The sequence below is a fragment of the Nyctibius grandis genome, chromosome 14, assembly GCF_013368605.1.
Source record: "Nyctibius grandis isolate bNycGra1 chromosome 14, bNycGra1.pri, whole genome shotgun sequence".
Lineage (NCBI taxonomy): Eukaryota > Metazoa > Chordata > Aves > Nyctibiiformes > Nyctibiidae > Nyctibius > Nyctibius grandis.
In genome coordinates, this window is record NC_090671.1 from 7482388 (window position 1) to 7503573 (window position 21186).

Genomic DNA, 21186 nt, shown 5'->3' on the forward strand with positions numbered 1-21186 from the left:
TCAAATCTGCTTTTTGCTGCCTTTTTAAGCAAGGTAAGTGCTGAGCTGGCCACGTGCATGCACCTCCTGCGCACTTGTAAATACAAAATTGTTCAGCTGTTCTCCCTACTGCAAAAAGGAAGAGCTACAAAACGCAAGAAACTGGATACCCATAATTTCAGCGGGCAAGCAATTTATCATTCCACTTAGCCCCTTGGCAAGTTTTTCCCCTTCCTCCCCATAAAAATACTATTTCTGTGCTTTCCACTCACAACCATTTACAGAAGAGCATTGCAGTGACCATATCAACTGAAAAGAATTTCAGATGAGATTAGAGTTATGATCATTTTTACACAAGAATCCCATTAGTCCCCAGTATTTGATTTTTCTGGTTCCAAGCATGGTTACTTGAAAAAAAGAAATGCAGTATTTCACACTAGCTTAGTGACTACTGTGTTAAACATTTTATTCCAGGGGGTTTGTATTCCCCAAAGGATCAGTAGAGATAGATGCTTTCAGCTTTATGTCATTGGTTCAAATGTGGCGCAAGTCAGGAAGGAACAGGACAAGTACACGGGGAAGCATGTTGCCCTGAAGGACAATTTATTATGAACTCTCAGGGATAGTTTGTGTGACCTGATCAGGCACACTCTCACTGACCTGACACCTTCACCAGGTATTTCCATTCACATTAACACCTTTGCAGGCAGTTCTGCACAAGCACCAAAGGACAACGATGACTTTTCTGTGTTCTGACTTGCTGCAAATGACCCTCCAGACCTGTGCTGGGACAAGGTAACCAGCAGCTTCTTTGTAAGTACAATTTGCAATTCATGGATAAGAAACGTTTTTACTGCTTTGTCTGTGACATTACTAGCCATGCTTGTATTTCTGCTTCCTCCTTTTTGACATGACCTCATACATTCATGCATATATTAGACCGAATTAAACAAAGTTTTCTAAATTCAGTAAGGGAAGATGAGCAGGTGTCTTCCTGACTGCTGGTTCACAGCAGAGGAATTGCAGAGAATCAGAACAGAGCGCTATAGCTACAAGTTACATGGTAAATTAAAACAGCTCAAATTTGTCATCTCACCTCAGTATCAGCTTTTGAATTGTGTTTAATGGATGCACTTGCTATTGCACCTCATTTGCAGGTCTACCTTGGGTGTTTATAGATCAGTAATCACCATGGTATCTATAGGTCCTAATTAAACACAATTATCTTTTAGGACTAGTGATGAAACAGGATTCTTCAGCATAATGTGCAGTTCTCCCTCAATAGCACTGTGTAATTAGGTATGAAAATAATGAGCTCAGTGGATAACCTCCATGTTTTAGTGCCCTGACTCATCTGTTTTATGATGTTGTCTGATGATCCAGACTCATGACAGGCTGGAGGAAATCTTCAGATGATTACACGATGTACAGGTTCGCCCCCATGGTAAGATCCAGCTCCCAAGTGCCCGTCTGTAACATGTTCCACCTGTGTTATAAACCTGTTAGACTCAGAGTTTTATCACCAAAGGTCACCTCTTTGGGACACCACAGCTGTATGCCGTTGCCCTCAAAATGACACTTTGTAGAACCACGTAAACAAAATAGTAGCTAGGCGGCTTGTCAGAGGAGCGGGGTCCCTCTTCACGGGGGAACCATCCTGGGTTACTGCACTGAGAAAGGAAGGCAAAATAGAACTGAGTCAACCCAGAGGCTATCTGGGATTACAAGACAGGTTTTTAATAGCATTTTTCTAATTACTGACACAGAAGTTTTTGCTGACAGACAGCAAGTGTGTGCGTGGCTGTGGGAAGGGTTTTACCTGGCATAAAACAGACGCTACTAATGCATGTCTTTACAAGGACAATATTTCAAAAAAATCCTCAGACTGGCTACAGGAAAAAAAAAAAACTGAAAACATACTTTCAAGCTGTAAGCAAATGAAGTGACTTTTTGCTCCTTGAAGCCGGGTTCTTTGCTTGTTTTTTTTCTTTTTTTACTAATCAGATAAGTGAATCTGAAAATTTGGCTTAATATTAAACCTATGTCATTTTTTATTGGGCATATGAGATGAGTCCTTATTACTTCCTATCATGACTCAGCAGGTGAATGGCAATGTGACAGTATTAAGTGTCTCATTTTTCTTCCAGCAAGTGCTGAACTATAAAATTGCATCTGTGCTGTCTTCTTCATCCATGAGCTTGGACAAGTCACTTAAGACCAAGATTTAATGAAAAGTTCTTAGGTACCTAAATCAATGGAAAGTCCCATGAGGTCTCAAATCGATGGAAATTTGGTGCACAAGTGCCTTAAAAACTCCAAGCAAGCATCCATCCGTTCCTGTTGACACATAAGCATCCTCAAAATTGACATTTAGCCTACCTTCAGCTCACCAGGTAGCTCAATATCTCTCTTTACTTACAGGGATAATGAAATACATTGTGGTATACTGATACTAACAGATAATGGTTATACCATGCTTTGCTAAGCAGACAGCTACAAACCTGCTAAATATGATGACTGTGCGATGGTTAAAGCCCCCGGGTAAATTTTTCAGAAGTGCCTAAGTGATTTAGAAGCCTAAGACTCATTTTCAAATGAATTCTCAATCCTAAATCTCTAGGACTTTTTAAAGTTTCACCCCAGGTGTCTGAAAATGATTTCTCTAATTAGCACAGCATTTATTTTCTTGTTAACTCCATCTAGCCTCAGGGAGACCAATCTGTTCTTGTTAACCGGGGATATCTGCAGCAAATTTAATTAAATGAATTTGCTTAGTATTTAGGCTGGTCTGAGAGCAAAATCTGGCTCAAGGGCTTGAACAAGCAAAGTGCAACCTACAGAAGAAAGTTCATTTAAAAGCATCTTAGGAGTAGACTGTATGTTTGTCCCTGAGTTATCCTCATGCTATGTCTCCTGCCTCCTATGAAAGAATGTTAAAAGATATTAATAATTTTCTTGATGGCATTATTTGGTTGCAAGAGGGTATCACCAGTAAGAGATGCAACACCTCATCATCACGCTCTCATTTTTTAAAAGATGTTCCACTTTATTTGCTCCAGCCTTCCCTGTGCTGGTAACTGCATCCTCCTTCAGGGGCTGCACTACACTCCAACATGATACAGACAACTGAAAGTATTTTTCACAAGGTGCACACTGCAAACCCTTGGGCTCCTGCATAGATGGTACTTGCTACATGAGCGAGGAGTGGAAAACACAGCTGTTCAAATCAGTGTTTCAATTAGCAAATGGCTATGCACACCACACATTAGGTACTAAAAAGGGGTTTGTCTAAAAAAATGCTTCTACTAAATGCCAGAAGAATTTAATTTCCTTCAAAATTGCGTTATTTTAAAGAACAGTTCACTATTAATATCCCTCACGAAACTGACTTTGTTTAGGTTGCAATTAGAACAATCTTCAAACCATTTGAATGTCTATGCAGTGGTATTCCAGTATCATCACTTCAGCATTTGATATAAAAAAGTTAAGCTTTTATTTAATGAGAGTCATTTAAAATATGTAAATGTCAAAAGGATTACCTTAGAAAAATCTCTCAGAGAATTAAAAACATTAACAGATTCCCACAGGAAAAATTCCAGCAGAATTCAGCAACTCTCCTGTTCCCACTCCTGTCACTTGTATTTCTATCACACATTGAAGCAAAAACAAATTGCTATTAAAATATCATCCAAACACCCTCCTCCCCCTACAAACTCCACAGTTCAGTTTGAGATACCAATGGCTCAAGCAAAGACAAGAAAAAAATCCTCTTATTTTTTTCTTTAGGCTTATTTAGAGTAGTAAAAACTCAGTGGTAAAAGAGCTTTTTCAGGTATAGGAGAAATAAATCTCTCTAGGCATGTCTGGCAAACTGATTTGGGATTGAAACCAGCAGGTGTGCAGACATAATTACTACTGCAAAATATTCAACACATCCAGGTGTGCTCACAAACAGATATATGAAATCCCTGTTATTTTTTGAAAATTCCTAGTCTACCAGGTGCCACCCTCCCAAAGGAAAAATCAGAGCAAAGAACAAGTTGAGAAAGATGTGAATAAATTGTTCTTCCCCCTTTCCAGGCTGTTTCTTTTCATTCATACAAAAGCCCTTTTTTAGCCTGCACTTCTGTGCCTACCTGCACTCACTCAAAAGCTTTCTGACACTCTGCTCTGTTGTACAGCGTAGTTCTAGTGCCTGAGTGTGTTTTCGAAGCGGGTCACCAGCTGTAACTGCAGAGGAAGCTGGTGGAAATTAAAGACTCCCTCAAATTAATAGTGCAATGCAAACAATTTTGTTTATTCCATTACATTTACAATCTCCAGCATTAAAATACAGCAGGCAGCCCTTGCAGTATGAGCTTTCCAAACACAATATTCCCATGTATCCAGCCTCTAACCTACTGCAGACAACTGGGTTTCATAGTGGTGAAACTATGAACTATCCTTTGCCCAAGAAACACACTTGCAACACGGCTGCCTGTGAACACCGCGGCCCTTCCTCGTGCAGCCAACTATCACCTTGCTGGTGTGTGAGACACCTTAGTAGCAAAGATAGATCAGGAGGGTCCCAACAGCACCCGATTCGCCTCACTGAATTACAATGCCAGAACACAGCAGGACTTGGAAACATCTTAGACACACCTGGTTGACGCACATGCTGCCTGGTTACACAGCACTTCTAGGAAGTGGAGAACAAGAGTTTAGGGCGACAAGAACCCATTTAAAGAGCAGCATTTCCATACATAATTAAAAGAGAGGCCAGAGAAATCTGCACAAGTTGAATGAGTTAAAGTTCACCTCATCTGACTGCAAAAGTGAATTTTTATAGGTTATTGACTACAAAAGGTCTGAAAGCAGGTGTACGGTTTGGTAAACAAATAATTATTCAGAAGCGTTGTGGTGAATTTTTAAGCCCAGCTTTTCATTTTGCATGTGCAAATCAAAAAATGACAGAACACACTGAAACAGGGAAGTCAGCAATAGAAAGGGATGTTGCGAGACAGTCATCTGAAGAAATCTCTTTGCATCTGAGGTGAAAAATAACTGACTGTACAAAGAAATATCTTTTGGTGTCCTGTAACAAGCTAAAACACACAAAACACCAAGGGAAGAATGAAACAGCCACTTAGGTTAAAATCCAAAATTAAAAGCCAGGCAGCATGCTTTTTGCATTCTTACCACAGTCCCCGAAACACATGAATGTCTGTTGTGTGCAAAGGCAGAGACGTGCACTAGTAAAAGTAAAATCAATAAAAGCTTGTATAGCAACTGCCTGCACAGATCAAGAGATGTGGGAGTGCTACACAAATGGTTGCAAAGGTCAGAGCCCCAGAATATATGAAAATTCACTCATCGCTCAACTAACACCGCAGCTTTCAGTTTAAAGCTGCCTTTGCTATCTTTGGTGCTAAATTAAGATATAAACTGTATTACACTTCTAGGATTTCTTTAAAGCTAATTTTAAAAATAATTTATTTCAAGTGGAAATTAGAAATCAGTAGAAAACTTTAAATCAAGAAATTGATTTCAAGCAGAAATTAGAATTAGTAGAAAATTCTGATTTAACCAGTAAAATGTACTAATAAAGCACTTAATTTTCAGGAGTAAGAATAACCAAATGCTTTCTCTTAAATTGGTTACTTTTCGTATTACTACCTATCTATGACTACTTAAGTAGAGACTAAGCACAGTGACGTAAATTTGTATTTGGTATGTGACTTCAAAACCTAAAAAAAAAGAAAAAAAAAAAGAAAAAATCACAATGGTGGCCTGGAGGCATTCAATAGTGTGCTTGTGCTTGCACTGGGAAATACAGTATTTAGATACTGTAGACGGATTTCTAGATAGAATTCTCTTGCTTGCAAAACTTGCTAGTTAGAGACACATCAGTGTCAAAGAGAACGCAATGACCTAGTTATACAGTCCTTTATTAACTGATATCATAAACCTGTTGCCACACAGCCAACACTACAACTGACAAGAGTCCTTCTGTTTATAGGTTGGGAACACTAAATGCTGCCAGAGCTTTCATTCTAAATAGTCACCACATCATTTCTAATGACTAACAGTGACTGCCTGCTCAGAAAAACACTTCAAAAGTCTCATTTTGAGAAGTGCTGAGAACCTCCATTTCCCATTGACTTTAAGGGAAGTTAGGAGTTCATCCTCTCTCAGGAGCTCCCCAAAATTACCTTCTCTCCTGACATTTAGACAATGAATGATGGAAGTTTCCACATTTTAATTGTAATAGTCAATGGACAGAGAGCAAACAAAATTGCTTATCAGCAATTGGTGATACGCCAAGAAATCTTATGGGAGCAGAAAAGAAAATGACTAATAACCATCATGCAATGCAACACATTTTTTAATGATTTCCACTCAGATAATGGCTCCTCACAGTGTTAGCACCTTTTTTGTCTCTAAACATACCCTAACTGAATGAGGCTAAACCACAACATATTATGATTTTAAGTAATGAAGTTTGCAAGAAAAATGTATATAAATGTCAGTGTGTAACCTTCAGGAATACTGAAACCCAGGCTTGTGTCTTGAGGTTCACTTTCAAATACTTCCATCTGCGATTTTTAAAAAAGTCACTGTACAATAGCTATTTTCTATATGAAAACAGATTCAGCATGGGAACAAAACTAAGAATGATTGTAATTATTTGAAAGACACTGAGTTAGCATATGGATCTCATTGCCACTTACACATTTTGGTCACTGAAACAAAAAGCTATTAATCAATATGTAAAAGCCATAAATTAACATAAACATTAATCATTCTAATGCTCCCACTGTGTCGGACTGATAATTTTTTTTCAGTGTTTCATTCTGACATATTGGCCTTCAGCTATCAGCTGGTTGACCTTTTTTAACACAGTTAAACACTTTGGGCATTGCAAATCTTACTGAAGTAAACATTTTGGAGACAGCCAAATATCATGTATATGTTTATGCCAAAAATATGGGGTCTGAACACATAAGAGCCCCTGCCTCACATATCATTGCACTAGCTCTTGATAAGGTAGTCTAAAATACAGCATGAAATACAGCTGAAACATGAAATTCTTCTGTTTCATAAACAGGTTCATTTTGCAGATGAGGGAAAAGACACCCATCTGTTTTACCTTCTGAAACCATTAATTGCTTGGTAAAGTGTGATGATATAACTACCGACAACCTTGTTCGGAAAAAGAAAGCAGGCATGAAAGCCTGTAGTAGTTCAGCTCTCCAACACACTCTCCATAAAATTAAATGAAAAAAAAAAAAAGACAACGAATGCCTAATCACTTTGAAAAACTGAAGAATATGAAAATGCACAACATAAGTGAAAAGAAGTATTTATACAACTGTCTCTCTAATACCATACCACCAGACCTAAAATGAATTTAAGTGTGTACACTTGATAAATCATTGTAATCTAGCAGAAAATTGATAAGCCAAGGACCATCAAAAGATTGTTTTGAGTAGCCTCTAGTTCAGCCATGCATAGCAATCTGTCAGCCACAGGGCTCTGTCTGCCCATCCTCCTTAATTAGGGGTGCTGCATAGTGCAGCATCGGCTACAAATCTTTCGGTTCCAAGAGCTAATAATGTCCTCAGATAGCATGGGCTTAATTAAACATCTTGCAGACATTCTAGCAGACATTTCCTGCAATAATCTTGTTTAGTAACAAACTATTAAAAAGAATTGACAGAGAAGAAATATATCAAGTTGTTACAGCAACTGAAGTTATTTGGGCCAGAATTATATGTCTGCAATTAAGGATTCTGTAACTCTGTGCAATTAAAATATCACTTTATTTGAAAACAAATTAATTCTAAACACATATTTTTCCCATGACAAACTTTTATGATTATTTAATTTATTCCATTCTAATTACACTTTAATTAATCTACTCTTGTATAATATTATACTGTTATTCTGGCATTTGACCAATGAAGACAATAAATTGATTGCAGTTCCGTTGCGCAAGAGCAGAAACTGTCATGCCAGTTTCAACACCACGTTTATTTATTTGTCTGTTCTATTACTTTTCTTTTCCTCCCACAGGGCAAAGGAACATGAAACACAGCACAAATCGGATGACATTTTGTCTTCTATACTTTTTTCTTCAAAGTGTGAAATAGAACTTAAAGAGGTTTTAGTATTAAGAAGTGTATATGTAACATGATAGTACATAATAAAAATATAACCTATAGTAAATTAACTTATACTTTTAAAATACATCACGCAATGATTTATCAATTGATTCCTAATGTACAGGACCGTGTCCAGAGCTGCTAGATTTGTTTCCATTGACATTGTGCTCTGCTCAGGATCTGGCCTGATACAGTCAACAATAAGGGAGAAAGAGATCAAACCCCATGTATATATATATATATATATATATACACACACATGTTATGTATATCACTTTTAAATATATGAGTCAAAGTTACAGATTATAAAGTATTTTTATGCTATGAAATATCCCCCAAAATTCAAGTTTAATTACTAACACTATGTGACATTTGTCTATTAGGGTTCCCATCCAATACAGCATAAGTATTTGGATAAGCCAAGCTATTGGAGAGCAAATTAGTCCAAGAAATCTAATAAGGATCACTATAATTCCAGTGCAAACAGGAATGACATTTACAAGGCAAATACTACCTGAATATCAAATTTTAAAAAAATGTTTATTTTAACAGTTTAGGGTGAGCTTACACTTTAGCTACAAACCCACAATTGTTCTTTCATGCCAGTTTGATCACATATGACTATATGCATTTTGCATAAGCATGTAGGATGCCTTAGTTAAATACGCTCATCTCTGAGGCTCTGAGATAAGAGTAATCATGTGTTAAACAGTTAAATTGTTAAAATGTGAGGATATTAATAAAAAGCTGGTCCCACATTTAACAGTGGTTGAATACTGATGATGCTTAGTCCTGACGTTTCCTGTCTGGGATCTTCTCTGATCAGTTAGTTTCTCTATGTTTTACGGAGTAACGCTAACTACTATTTAGCAAATGGAGAGAAATAAAACCAAAGTTTCAGAATAAAGTTACATAGTTTTCACATGTAACCTCAAGCTTCACTCCTCTCATCCACGATAAACTACTCCTGACCAAAAATGTAGTGAAAAATGCAAAACTGTTTCACTGCCTTAATTTGAAACTTTGAACAATTCTGCAGTACCTGAACTTGAACTCCCAGCCTTTGAATGTGTGCTGAACAGCCCCCTATTGTACCGCACTTTTATGCTGGCAGGAACTGAAGTGTCAATCTTTCATCAGATAATCAGATTATGTCATGTTCTGACCAAATTCATTAGGAAAACTTTTACCAACCCTATTATCTCAAACCAGAAATCTAGATCAAAGTATAACCGATTTTACAGCACAATAAAACTGTTATAAATATTTAAACACTAATTAAAAGGCCTCTTTTGTTAAAAGTAAATAAATAATTGAAAGCTACCTCTTCATATAAATGCTATTCAATTCAACCATATTTATCTCATACTTCTCAGAAAAACAGGACCTATATATGGTGGAGGGTGGGAAGAAATGCACTTAAAAGCAGTCATTTGAGAAGATGGGGGGTTGCTAGACTTTTAAATAATTTGCCTAACGTAAATCACATTGAGTGCTCGTTCTAGTGACAAAGCATTAACACCTGAATGTCTTTGCTAACTCCATTCATATTGGACAATCGTATCTTACTTCACGCAGATGTACTGGATGAACACCACATCCAAAAGGAGAGAAGAAATACTTTTTAAGGAAATCCTACATCAATGAGTAATTTCTCGGTAAACACAATTATATTGTAATTTGTTTTCTTCCAAAAATATGCACAATCTTGTCTCCTAAAAAGGTAAATAACTGTAATTAAGTTTGACAGATATATTTTCTGCTTTTTGAGCAGATATCACATCTGGATAAAACAAACACTGAACATGAGAGAGTACTAAGTATTTTCCCTCATCTTCATTTCAGGTAGATAGAAAGCATGGCATAAGAGGGAATCAAAGAATTCATATTAATATAATTAACAGCAAGGAACTGAGTTTAGACTAATCCGTGAGCAGAAGCAGCAACCACAAATAATGACAGGACAGTCATCAATATTAATTTCATGTATTTTTCAGTACTACAATCAGATTCTCCATCTGTAACTCAAACTTTAAAAGTATGATAATTTACGGAAAGGAGATTAATTTAGCCATTTTGAGTCAAAGACGTATTTCATAGCTTCATCCCAAATCCTGTATATTGTTAGGATCCCTTTCCCCTTTGAAGACTTAGTGAATGATTGAAGCTTCTACTTTCTGAGAAACAGATAACACAAGACTAGTAATCTGACTCTAAGCCACTGGATAAAGGCAGTTTGTTTCCTCTTAGCCCATCTGTCAACACCTCTTCAGTAATTAGTCCTAATTATTACAAAGGGCTAGCCTCCCATTCGCATTATTAAATCAGAAATAGTATCATAGCCAGGTATCTTTCAACGCCTACCAGACTGGCGACCTTCGATTTCATTGAATCTTCTATCAGTATCCGCCTTTGGAAGAGCCTCGGCAGTAATTTTAGCATCAGCTTCAAAGATGCAGATCCCACAGTGGAATTCCAGGGATGCATTCATATACACACCCACATCATGTGACAGGAGAGCAAGCAACACAATTGACCTTTGCATTGTTCTCTAAACTCCTGTGATATAAAACACACATCTCTATTTTACACAATAGAACTGTTTTTTGCCTGCGTGCTTAGAAGTGCTGCTTTGAAGTAAATGCTGATAGGAAAAATAGCGAGACTGTGACTATAAAGATGAGGTCAAATCTTTGTTAAGAAAACAATACAGCTGAAACTTTTTTTCAGATCAAGATAAATTTGCAAGAAGTAAATAGTAACTAAAAATACGCATAAATGTATTTTAAATGTGAAGAAGATTTTAAAGGTTTCTTTTGTTTATTTTTGCCCTATAGCTGAAGTACTTCCTCAAAAAACTGGAAAACAAAAAGGACGACAACATCGAAACTCTCATGGAACCAACGCTCTGTTAGCTAAGGCTTTAGTCACTTTTAAATTCTTCGTTTGTGTTAACATTTATTTAACTGAAACAAGAGAAAAGAAGATACTCTTAAGAACCAAACACTCCATTTCTTTTGATTAAAAGCCAAACATGTTTCCCAATAGCCCATCTGAGACCCCTAGTGAGGATTTATTTACACTGTATTTCTCACCAACAGCAGAGCACTACCAGTTTCCTCGGACACAATGAACAGACCTGAGCTGCACTGGCACTCTTTATGGCTTGTGTAAGTACACCAACTAAAAGCTTGTGCCCAGAGCAGAGGAGCTACACAAATATTCAAAAGTCTCCATGTGAACAAAGCCCACGTCCTCTACTTAAAAGAGAGAATGTTTTTGTGGATTTGCTTAATATTTCAAAAAAATAAAGTATACAAAAGACAATTTTTTTTTACCAAAAAAAGAACATTTTAAAGAACAAAACATTTTAAAGAACTTTTCTGTGTCCTATATTAAAGTGAATTAGTGATTTTTTTCCCCCCCCTCTTTGCAGGTCTCCTCTAAGTGCTACAGATGTTGATAACAAACAATATCTATTTTTTTTTTAAGATATAAATAATAAAAGAGCTAGCTACTATATAAGTAGCAGTAGCCTAAGTATTTAGGGTTTGACTGCGCGATCAGGAGTGGGGCAGGCACTGAACAGGGTGCATGAGGAGGATGCCCCAACCCACAGGGATGTCGCTGCAGCTCTGTGGTGCCACTAAAGCCCAGTGCCTGGAACAGGGACCACGTCCCACATTCTGGGCCCCTGACCTGTGGATGTGGTTGGCCCAAAGTCCCACTTCTGTCTCATTCTCTCAACTTGGCCTACTTGGAACTAGCACAGAGACATCTCAGCAGCACACAGTATTGGAGCATGAAGAAACTACTCTGATACAGGTTCCTGCATACTTGTCCCACATACCTTCCTGCTAGAGTACCCATGGCACCATATAGCTTCACTGCACCTGGATGGCTTTTCACTGCAGAGATAACTAAAACCCACTGCCAAGAAAAATACACACAAACTTAAAATTAATTTCCCAAGTTGTAAGTTTTCCAAATAAATGCCATGTTAGTAACATGCACAGTAACAGGCAGGCGTTTGACTATCAATGGATCAAACTTTAACATACATTAATATTTCAGGTTCAACAATGCAGTATTAACACACTTGCTACCAATTTTTTCTTGATTATCCTTATGAGAATTCAGTGTACAAACAATAAGAACTTTTCAAAGGAAAACATCATATGGTTCTAGTATTGCAGAAAAAAATGCCTGGCGGGGTCAGATGACTGCTCCATCTACCCTAGTATCCTGTTTCCAACAGTGGCATGCTATTTAGAGATGCTATTTAGGGAAGAGACAGAACCTTGACTTTTTTTGCAGTCCATTCCCTCCCCTACTCCTCCATGCACATTTGCTATATTAATGATGTTACAGGGCATGTAGTTTCACTGTCCATTTGTAGTCCTGCTGTCTATTAAATTGTCTAATCCTTTTTGAACCTGCTGATACCAGTGCCTTTACTGCCTCCTATGGCAAAATATTCACTATCTGAGGTTACAGAAAATGAAGGAGTATATTCTTTTATTTGTTGTAAAGTTGATCTCCTACTAGCTTCACTGTGCCCTCTAGTTCTTGCATTGCAGGATTCGGAGGTCAACAGTTTCACATTCAGCTTTTTCATCACTTTTATGATTTTGTAAATCTCAGTGATAAATAAGTCTTTCTCTAAACTAAAGAGTACCAGCCTGTTCAATCTCTCCTCATATGACAGTTGTTACCTTCCCTAGATCATTTCAGTTGCCATTTTCTGCAGCATCTCTAACTCTAAACACTAAATCCATCTGGAAGAGCAGAGAACTGAACATAGTACTTCAGATACGAGTCCACTGAGGTTTTCTTTAGTAGCAAAATTACATCCTTGATGAGAGAAATCTTTACTGACCTCAAAAATCACATCACTTTCAAGAGAGAAGTTACTTCTTTCTGCAACAGATATAATTCCTGCTAATACACCTGGCAAAGGAAGTTATCTTTGCTCTCAATAGCTGAGGATTGCTGCTGCAGGGCCAGCCAACAGAGAAAAGGCTAACTGTAAGTATACTGTCCAAGGACCTATATCCAGAAGAAATAGCATAATATTTTAATAGCACTTCCTGAAACACCTGGACTTCCTGGAATTACTAGTTAAAATCCCAGAGGAACTGGTAATGTTCTCTGTCCATCCAAGCCCAGCAGACTGCTTCCCTACACCACTGTGTATCTTTCAGGGAAGAATTTTAAATGTCCTATCTGCTCTACATTGATGCTTGAGAACTTTGGTCCATTTTTATAGCAATAAGCCCTGTAGCTTCTCTTGCTGACTTTGGCCAAAATCCCTCTATTCCTATCTAGCAGCCGTTTCTCTCCATTCCCAGCTACGAGCATTTAAGTGGCATATTTTACAGTAAACCAGACCCTTACCCTATTTAAGCTTACTTTGTACTATGCGGAAATGTTGGAGTAACAATGGGTTGCCTTTTTCCCTTGATTTTCATTTCATGTCACTAACTTTCAGGGAAGTAAAAGTGTTAGGGTGAAAAAGAGGCAACAATTATACAAGCATATGTGCAGAACGTAATCTCAAAAGAAAAAAGAAATCAGATCCCAGCAGAAGGAACAAATGGAAACATATCTTTGTTCCAGCTGCATGAGCCGCCCAAGCACTGAGGAGACACCGGTGAAATCTCCCCCAAGACTGCGCACAACATCGCTGCAATGTAACCACAGCCCTGCCTTGGCCTTGCTTCTGCCACCACATGCCCAAATCTACCAGCAAGAATCCACCAGGACACAGGGGCCACATCTCCCTGTGGTCACGCAGAAATGCCCCTGTCTCAAAATGGCAATGAGATGGATGGATCCCACGGCCTTTATCTGGCAGTTTTGCCCAAGTGCAGACAGGAAGATGAGGCCCCATGTTCCCAGTGCAGTCCTGGCAGAAGGAAATGAGATCTGGATTTCATGACATTGCTAGCAAACTACCTCTGCAAAGCAGAATATTAATTTTTAGATACTACACATTAGAATGTTTTATATAAATGTATTTCTGCAGTTTCCTCAGTTCCCACTAAGGTCCAAAATACTTACATACATCAATAATTACACAAAGGTAGCACCACTAAACTAACACTGATTTTAAAGAGACTACTCGCATAGTGAAGATGTTCACACACATCTGCAACAGCCACAGAACATTAATTTAGCAACTGGCTTTAGCTCTCTCAAACACAAAAGTCTTCATAATAATGTGTTTTGTATAAAACCAGACTATAGTTTAACCTGCAAGGTCTTTGGTAAGTTCCTTTTTCAAGTCTGCAAGTACTAGTTTCAGGGAAGAAGTCTGTGCCAAAGTATATTATGCCTGCTATGGCAATAAATTCTTCACGGATGAGGTTTTATACATAAATTACCTTCATTTGCAGTCTCTGACTGCTCTTCTAAATTTTATGGGATAATATGAATTATGAGCACCCATGTATTTTTTGTAGGTATAATGTGAGACAGATTTTTTTCTACTATATGCAAAAGATTATGCAAGTGAGTTGTACTCTACACCTCTCTCCCCTGACCCATGTTGAACAAATATGACAACACAGAGCAGTCAATTGCTTAGGAGAAGTGTACAGCTTGCTATAAAGATATGTAGGTCTACCTAGGATTAAATATGAATCACATGGTTAAACAAAAGCATTAAAAATATCTGAAAGGTTTTTTCTAAATCTTATAAACTTAGATTTCTTAATCTGTTATTTCTTGGTTTAGTTATTGGTACATTTATGGTTTGGCAAAATAACTCCTTTTAAATAAATCGTACATTTAAAGTGCACAATTTATATTTAATTGAAGCTACCATTGTAATCTTTACGAAACTTGGCTGGATTTCACTGGCTGGGCTTTAGGTATTTTGCTGGTTCTGCTGGATTTTTAAAACCCTAGAGATCTGGGAATGGAATGAGTCTGTTCACTGTTATTATTAGTCTCTAATAAATACTGTTGGTGACCCACTGGAACCTAAATCCTAGCCATTCTTCATATATTTGTTGAACACTGGGTGCTTTGGACTCAGTTCATACACAAGACTTGCCTCAGAAGCAAAGCTCCAGGTTTCCACAGGAGCTCTAATTTCAGGAATCGCTAGGAATGTGAACTGGCAAACAGTACCCGGACCCCAGTTCTGCAAACTGCTCTACCCCCACTATCTGAATCAGCTTAGTAGTTTCAAAAGCTTCACAAGAACAGGCCCAGGATCAGCCATTTTTCTGCAAGGACATACTCTTGGTCTGCTGTATTAAACAGAAACAATGCTTCAAAACGTACCTACTCACAGCCACTGAAACCAGGAGGCGAAACACAGCAGGAATGGTACAGATGGCATGGGAATGCTTGCCCTGCTCCCACGACAGCGGGGGAAGGATCAGGCATGAAGGCTCACCAACAAGATCAGACAAAAGAGAAAACACTGAATCATATTAAAGTAATTACCAGAAAATAAGACTTCTGTAAAATATTTGCAATCAGCTAGTTCAAGCCTTCAGGCTCAGTCTTGTATTGGGCTGCATGTAGCGGCACCACCCCAGGAGGCGCTCCAGGAAGAATGGGTGACTCAGAGTCACAGTTCCTCCCTGGCTCCCTTCCTCCCGCATGGGAGAATAAATAATTTCACCCCGTCCTGAATGCAATCCACTCCCATGTTACTCCTAACTAGCTTGGTAGTGCAAAAAGCCATGGCCCTGCGCCCCCTCTGCTTGCCCCACTTATATGACAGCGAGGGAAGGATCAGGCATGAAGACGCCATCGTCTCTCCACGCCATTGTCTCTCCTTTCCCATCTCCCCACACCGAAAGCTGCTGTCTAAAGTGGCCATATGGGATACATATACTTCCCACTTCTGCCCCGAGGTGCTACTAGGGACAGGAATAATCTAGCATGGAGATAGTATCAGCATGAAAGAGAGGAGAATCCTAGTTAGGAAGAACATACGTTGTCACTAGATAATGATAACCACATTTAATGGGTACAAGCATGAAGGCATAAATTTCAGAGATTCTCCCCTTATTTTAAAAAATAGGGGGTTATTATAAAAATGCCCAATTTCATCATCAGGCACTATACAGTATTTATGGTATAAAATCACTATAATTAAATGCTAAGTGTTGATTTCAATTATTTAGCAGTGGAGCAATAAAATAAGCAAGTGCCCTTAAAATGTTACTTTCACAGAGTAATCACAGAATACAAGAGGAGCTAAAAAATGACCTGTCAGGACCTTAGACATCCCATGGCAAGACATGAGACTTAAGGTGCAAGGATTCTCAGGCCCAGCATTGCAATTAAGCTCTGCATCCCTCAGATCCACTTTTCTGCTACAAGCTTACAGTGGAGCTAGCATATGGGAAAAGAGAAGAGTGAATTCCTGCCCTGACTGGATTAGAGTTACCATGTCACCTTAAAACTAGTCACTTGGGAAAAACAAAGGCTTATATAGAGACTAAAAATATTAAAGATCTGAAGCAGTGAGGTAGTTCAGTCCACAGTGGCCATGTCTGCACATGCCTCTCCACTGAAGGACCAAGGCCGTGTTCATTAGTGTTGGAAAACCTTGCAAGATTATATTAAAAAAAAAAATTTAATTGGAAAATTAGTTCCAAAACATAACCTTTATTGAGAAATATCATCCAAAACACATGCAATAAAGGATATTCCCAGTAGATATCCTCAATAATCTATCTGTCACAGAGGGGGAAAGACGACTGCAATATTAAATATCACTAATTTTATTTTGAGGCTAAATAACAGTCCCGAACAAATGGTGACAAAAACATAGAGCAAGCAGGAGTGAAGCCATGGTAAACCAGATGCTGTACTGTCCTTAAGCAGGATGTAGTGCATGCTGTCCTGAACAGGGATACCTCTGTCAGCCAGTGAAGGGGAAGTGGCCATGCCACCTTCCTTACTTCTTGGTGTAACTGATGTTGCTTAAAGGAAAGACCTCCAGCACAGCTTCAAATTCACAAGGCTCAAGTGCTGTCAGTGTGCCAGACCCATCCATACAGGGCAAAATAATGGGTGGATGTGGAGCTCCTAGACTGCCTTCACCTCAGCTGTGATCCTTGCAGAAGTTGGGAGGGATGACATTGAAAAATTCTTCACATTTGGCATTAAGATTTTTTTTGGTCAAAAAATAGAATGCAGCTCACTTCCATTCACGTTTCTGACAAAGTTTTGTTTTTCTAGGTTGATTTTCAGCTAAACAAAAACTGAGCTGGAAATGTCCAGTTCAAACTAAATATCCTGTAAACTAAATATGGCTGATTATTCTTTGCTTCCTTACATGCTTCTCCTTCACCAAGAACAAAACACAACTTGTCAAAGAACACATTTTGAAGCAGGAATAATGACCATTCCCAACCCCATAGCTCCATTTTTATTATAAATAAAAAAAAAACAAAGGTCTTCCATTAGCTTCAGTGGTTGGAAAGGATTGGGAAGAATGATCTGTTAAGCTGCAACGGAGGAAGTACCTACGCCAACTGGAAAAACGAACTATAAAAAGCTTTTCTTACACAAACACAGGAGGAAGTAACCAACACCCTCAATTGTTGAATTGAAAGGTGGGGGGCCTAAACACACAACTAGGAAAAAAAAAGTAAAATTTAAAAAGTCCAGAATGTTTCACATGTTCCCAATTACTCTCAAATTTGAGAGCCTTGGTCAATAAGGTCAAACTGTTACGAACAGCAGACCTGGTAAATCTCATGCAAAGAGCATAAATGCCATGTAACAGTACCAGGCTAGAGACCTTTCTGCAGTTAACACTGTGTGTCACCTGTTTATGTGGCACAGCACTACGGACTCTCTCACTCTCTGCAACCTACTGCAAATTGGGTGGAGAGCCATCTGCACCTGGGACAAGGGAATAGAGTGCAAAAGAACGGCCATGGTGCTGCACTGCAGGAAAAGTGTGTGCCACCACAGCAAGTGGTGCCACCACAGCAAGCCACCCCTGCTCCAAGGGCCTCTACTAACCAGCAGTGTCCCCAGCTGCACACCAGGAATGCATCTCCTCCAGTCACACAGCAACGTGTTCACCCAGCTGGGAACCAGTCTGGCATCATCTCCGATGTCAGAGGACAAAAGAATCAAAGGGTCTAACACAGGTGCAAGAATTCAAAGTACAGCTTCAGAAGGTCACACAGGCCCACCACAGAAGAGAAAATTTGTTAGACAAATAGCTAAATAGTGGGAGGCCAGAGATGCAAATTCTAACAAGGCAGATTGAGGAAAAAGGAGGCAGACAGTGAAGTTGGCTGCACTGACCATACCTCCTCTGGAGGGACTGCTACATGGGCCTTTGCACTGGGCAACACTCAGTCAGAACCAGCCATCACTGATACAGGCTCATACACTTCCATGTCCTAAGAAACAGTCCCAAACACCAAGTATTCTGGCAGACATAAGGTCTCTAAGAGAAGAGACATACAACCAAAAAAGAGCTCCCATGATGATTTGCTGCCATTTCCATAGTCTCATATTTTTCCATTAAGGTCATTTTCCTTATCTGTGAAAATATACTGGCTCATGGCATTTAGCAAAGTCATAACCTTCGAGTTACAGAGCTTGAACTTGTCAACAATTATCTAGTGAGTGCAGTGGAGCTAGGTCAGAACGTAGATACATAGTACATAAATTCTACTAATCTTTACAAAATCATTCCTTCCCCAGCCAGACACTGTATAAAAGGACAAAAGTGACCTCAAATTAGGTAGAGGTTAGGCTTTATAATGAGCTTCATGGCTTTGTAATGACCTGTAGCTTCAAGGACATTTAACTTAAAAATTTCTAACATGGTTTTGAACATCTACCATTTGTAAATGACTACAAATTAAAACCAGAGAAGACATCACACCATATCCAAGTGGAAGCAGCCCGCATTCTCTCCTGCCCCCAGAAAACATCAAGTTGTTTTGGAATTTTTGAAAATAACAATTAGAAACACACTAAACACTTGGACAACACAGACCTACCAATCCGGGATCAAACTGCATTCTTCTTCCTCTGCTGCTTACTTAGCGAAGGTGTTAGCATTGCTTTGCCCAGGACAACAAAGACAGCAACATAGTGCAGCACTTTAAACACCGGGAGAGTCAATACAGAAGAAACCAGTCAGCCTTGTCCCTGGTATTAATGGTCAATGCAAACCAGACCAGGATACTGGGTTCTTGAGTATGTTTTCTTTATTCTGCAGAAGGCACACAAAGAAGTTTTGTGATAGGCCATTCTCCCTCCTGATTTCAAATTGAGAATCCACGGCTTTACAGAGGTCTGCACAGACATGGCTCTGAGCAACCTCATTCCTAGATGGCTCCTATTCTCCCGTATTTACATCTGTGCTCACTTTATCACGTTGTCTCACTGTTTTGAGTGGGTTTGTGGTGTTTTTTTTTCCACATTAAGTGTGTCCATGGGTCTTCTCCACAGCTCACCCTGTGTACACTTAAGATCCTGGAAATATCTTGTTTGCAGGTCTGCTTCTCCCAGCTCCTAACACTAACTAGGACTTTTTCCCCCTGACCACTTTCTCATTGCAAAACTGGCACTGTAGACTGCCAACTGATTCCTGACAATTTATTTTTATGTGTAGAGCATCATGCAATCCTACAATGTGAATTAAAAAAAAAAATCCTCAAATGGTTACACGAAAAGTTACTTTTTGATATTCAAACTCAAATCCTGATGATAGAAACTTGCATTTTAAGGAGAGGCAAGTAGAAATTTCTCATCAACTGAACAAGTTGAGCTATGCTTCTGGGCATGTATTACAGCATCTTTTTCGTATCACACCTACTCTACTAAATATACAAAACACTGAGCAAGTGATAGTTTTGTCAGCCACCAGCTAATCAAATGAAAAATTATTGGGCTTAGAAAAATAATAAAAGCAGAAGCCAGCTGTGCATTTGTTGGATGAAAATCCCAGTGTCTCCCATGTTAGCTCATGTGCATTTCAATTTCTGGGAAGAAAATAATGGGAGTTTCTCCACCCTTTCTCATGTGGGCCATAAAACAGATTTATTACCTAGGATATATTCTGTGTTTTCTCCTGAGGAAAAAAGAAAGTGGTGGAACAAGTTCATTTTTTTGCCTTCTACAACTAGGATTTTCTTTATAATAAACACAGAGCTTAATTTTGGTATCATATGGCCCTTCTATTTAATGCTCTGGTCACACTTTTTACCTTTCTAAATCTTGAATTGTAGCATTTTCATTTCAGTGGGGAATCTACAGCTGCTCCAGCTGTCTGAGTGCGAAAAGTCAGTCCTACGATTCCTATCTGGTATGTTTTAAAGCAGAATCCTTCCCTCCCCTAAATCAAAGAAATTTAGTTTCTACTGAAAAATTATGGAATAACTAAAAAAAAAAAAAAAAAAGCAAAACATTAGTCTATGTTTCTTTCCAAATAATTCTTGCTCAGCTTTACCTTATGCCCAACAGTCACCCAGCAGCTCTGGGAAACTTAAGGCTGCAAACTCAGAGGTTTAGGACAGGGTTGCATCTCATCTGGGAAGGTTTTCCTGTACAAATTACTATTTTTTGACAGTAACAGTCACCTTCTGACCTTTAAAAATAAATCATGAAAGAGAAAATTTGCTGACTAGAAGATTTTTTGCTCCTAAGACTCCTAATTTGCTTCCAGTATGATGTTACCATTCTAAAGACCTGTGCTGGTAAATCCATTTATAGAAAAGGTGGTTTCCCCTGTAACTTTCACTTTTAAGATGCAGAAGAGACTGATTCATATTTTAAATGCTTCTGAATCATGACATAGCCTGGATTCTCCAGTTTAGTGGTCTGGAAACTTTCAAGGCTAATATATGCCTTTTTAAATGACATCCAGTAATACCTCTTTTTTAAAGTAAATCTGTTGCCTCTAACATTTGTAGCCTAAATGTGCTCTACAATCTACTCTTGGTAACTAGCACCTATTGTTTAACGAGTCACTTTTCTCAACACGGCAAACCCGATATCTCTCAAAGTTCCAGTTCTTTCAAATAATCCTATGACATACGAGCATTTACACCATGTCATA

General features: G+C 38.6%; 1 protein-coding gene across 3 annotated transcripts in view; it reads right to left on the reverse strand.

The window, feature by feature from the left end:
• GNB1L (G protein subunit beta 1 like) overlaps positions 1–21186 on the reverse strand; it is a 42032-nt gene that overhangs the window by 17213 nt on the left and 3633 nt on the right. The gene's annotated exons all lie outside the window — the stretch shown is intronic.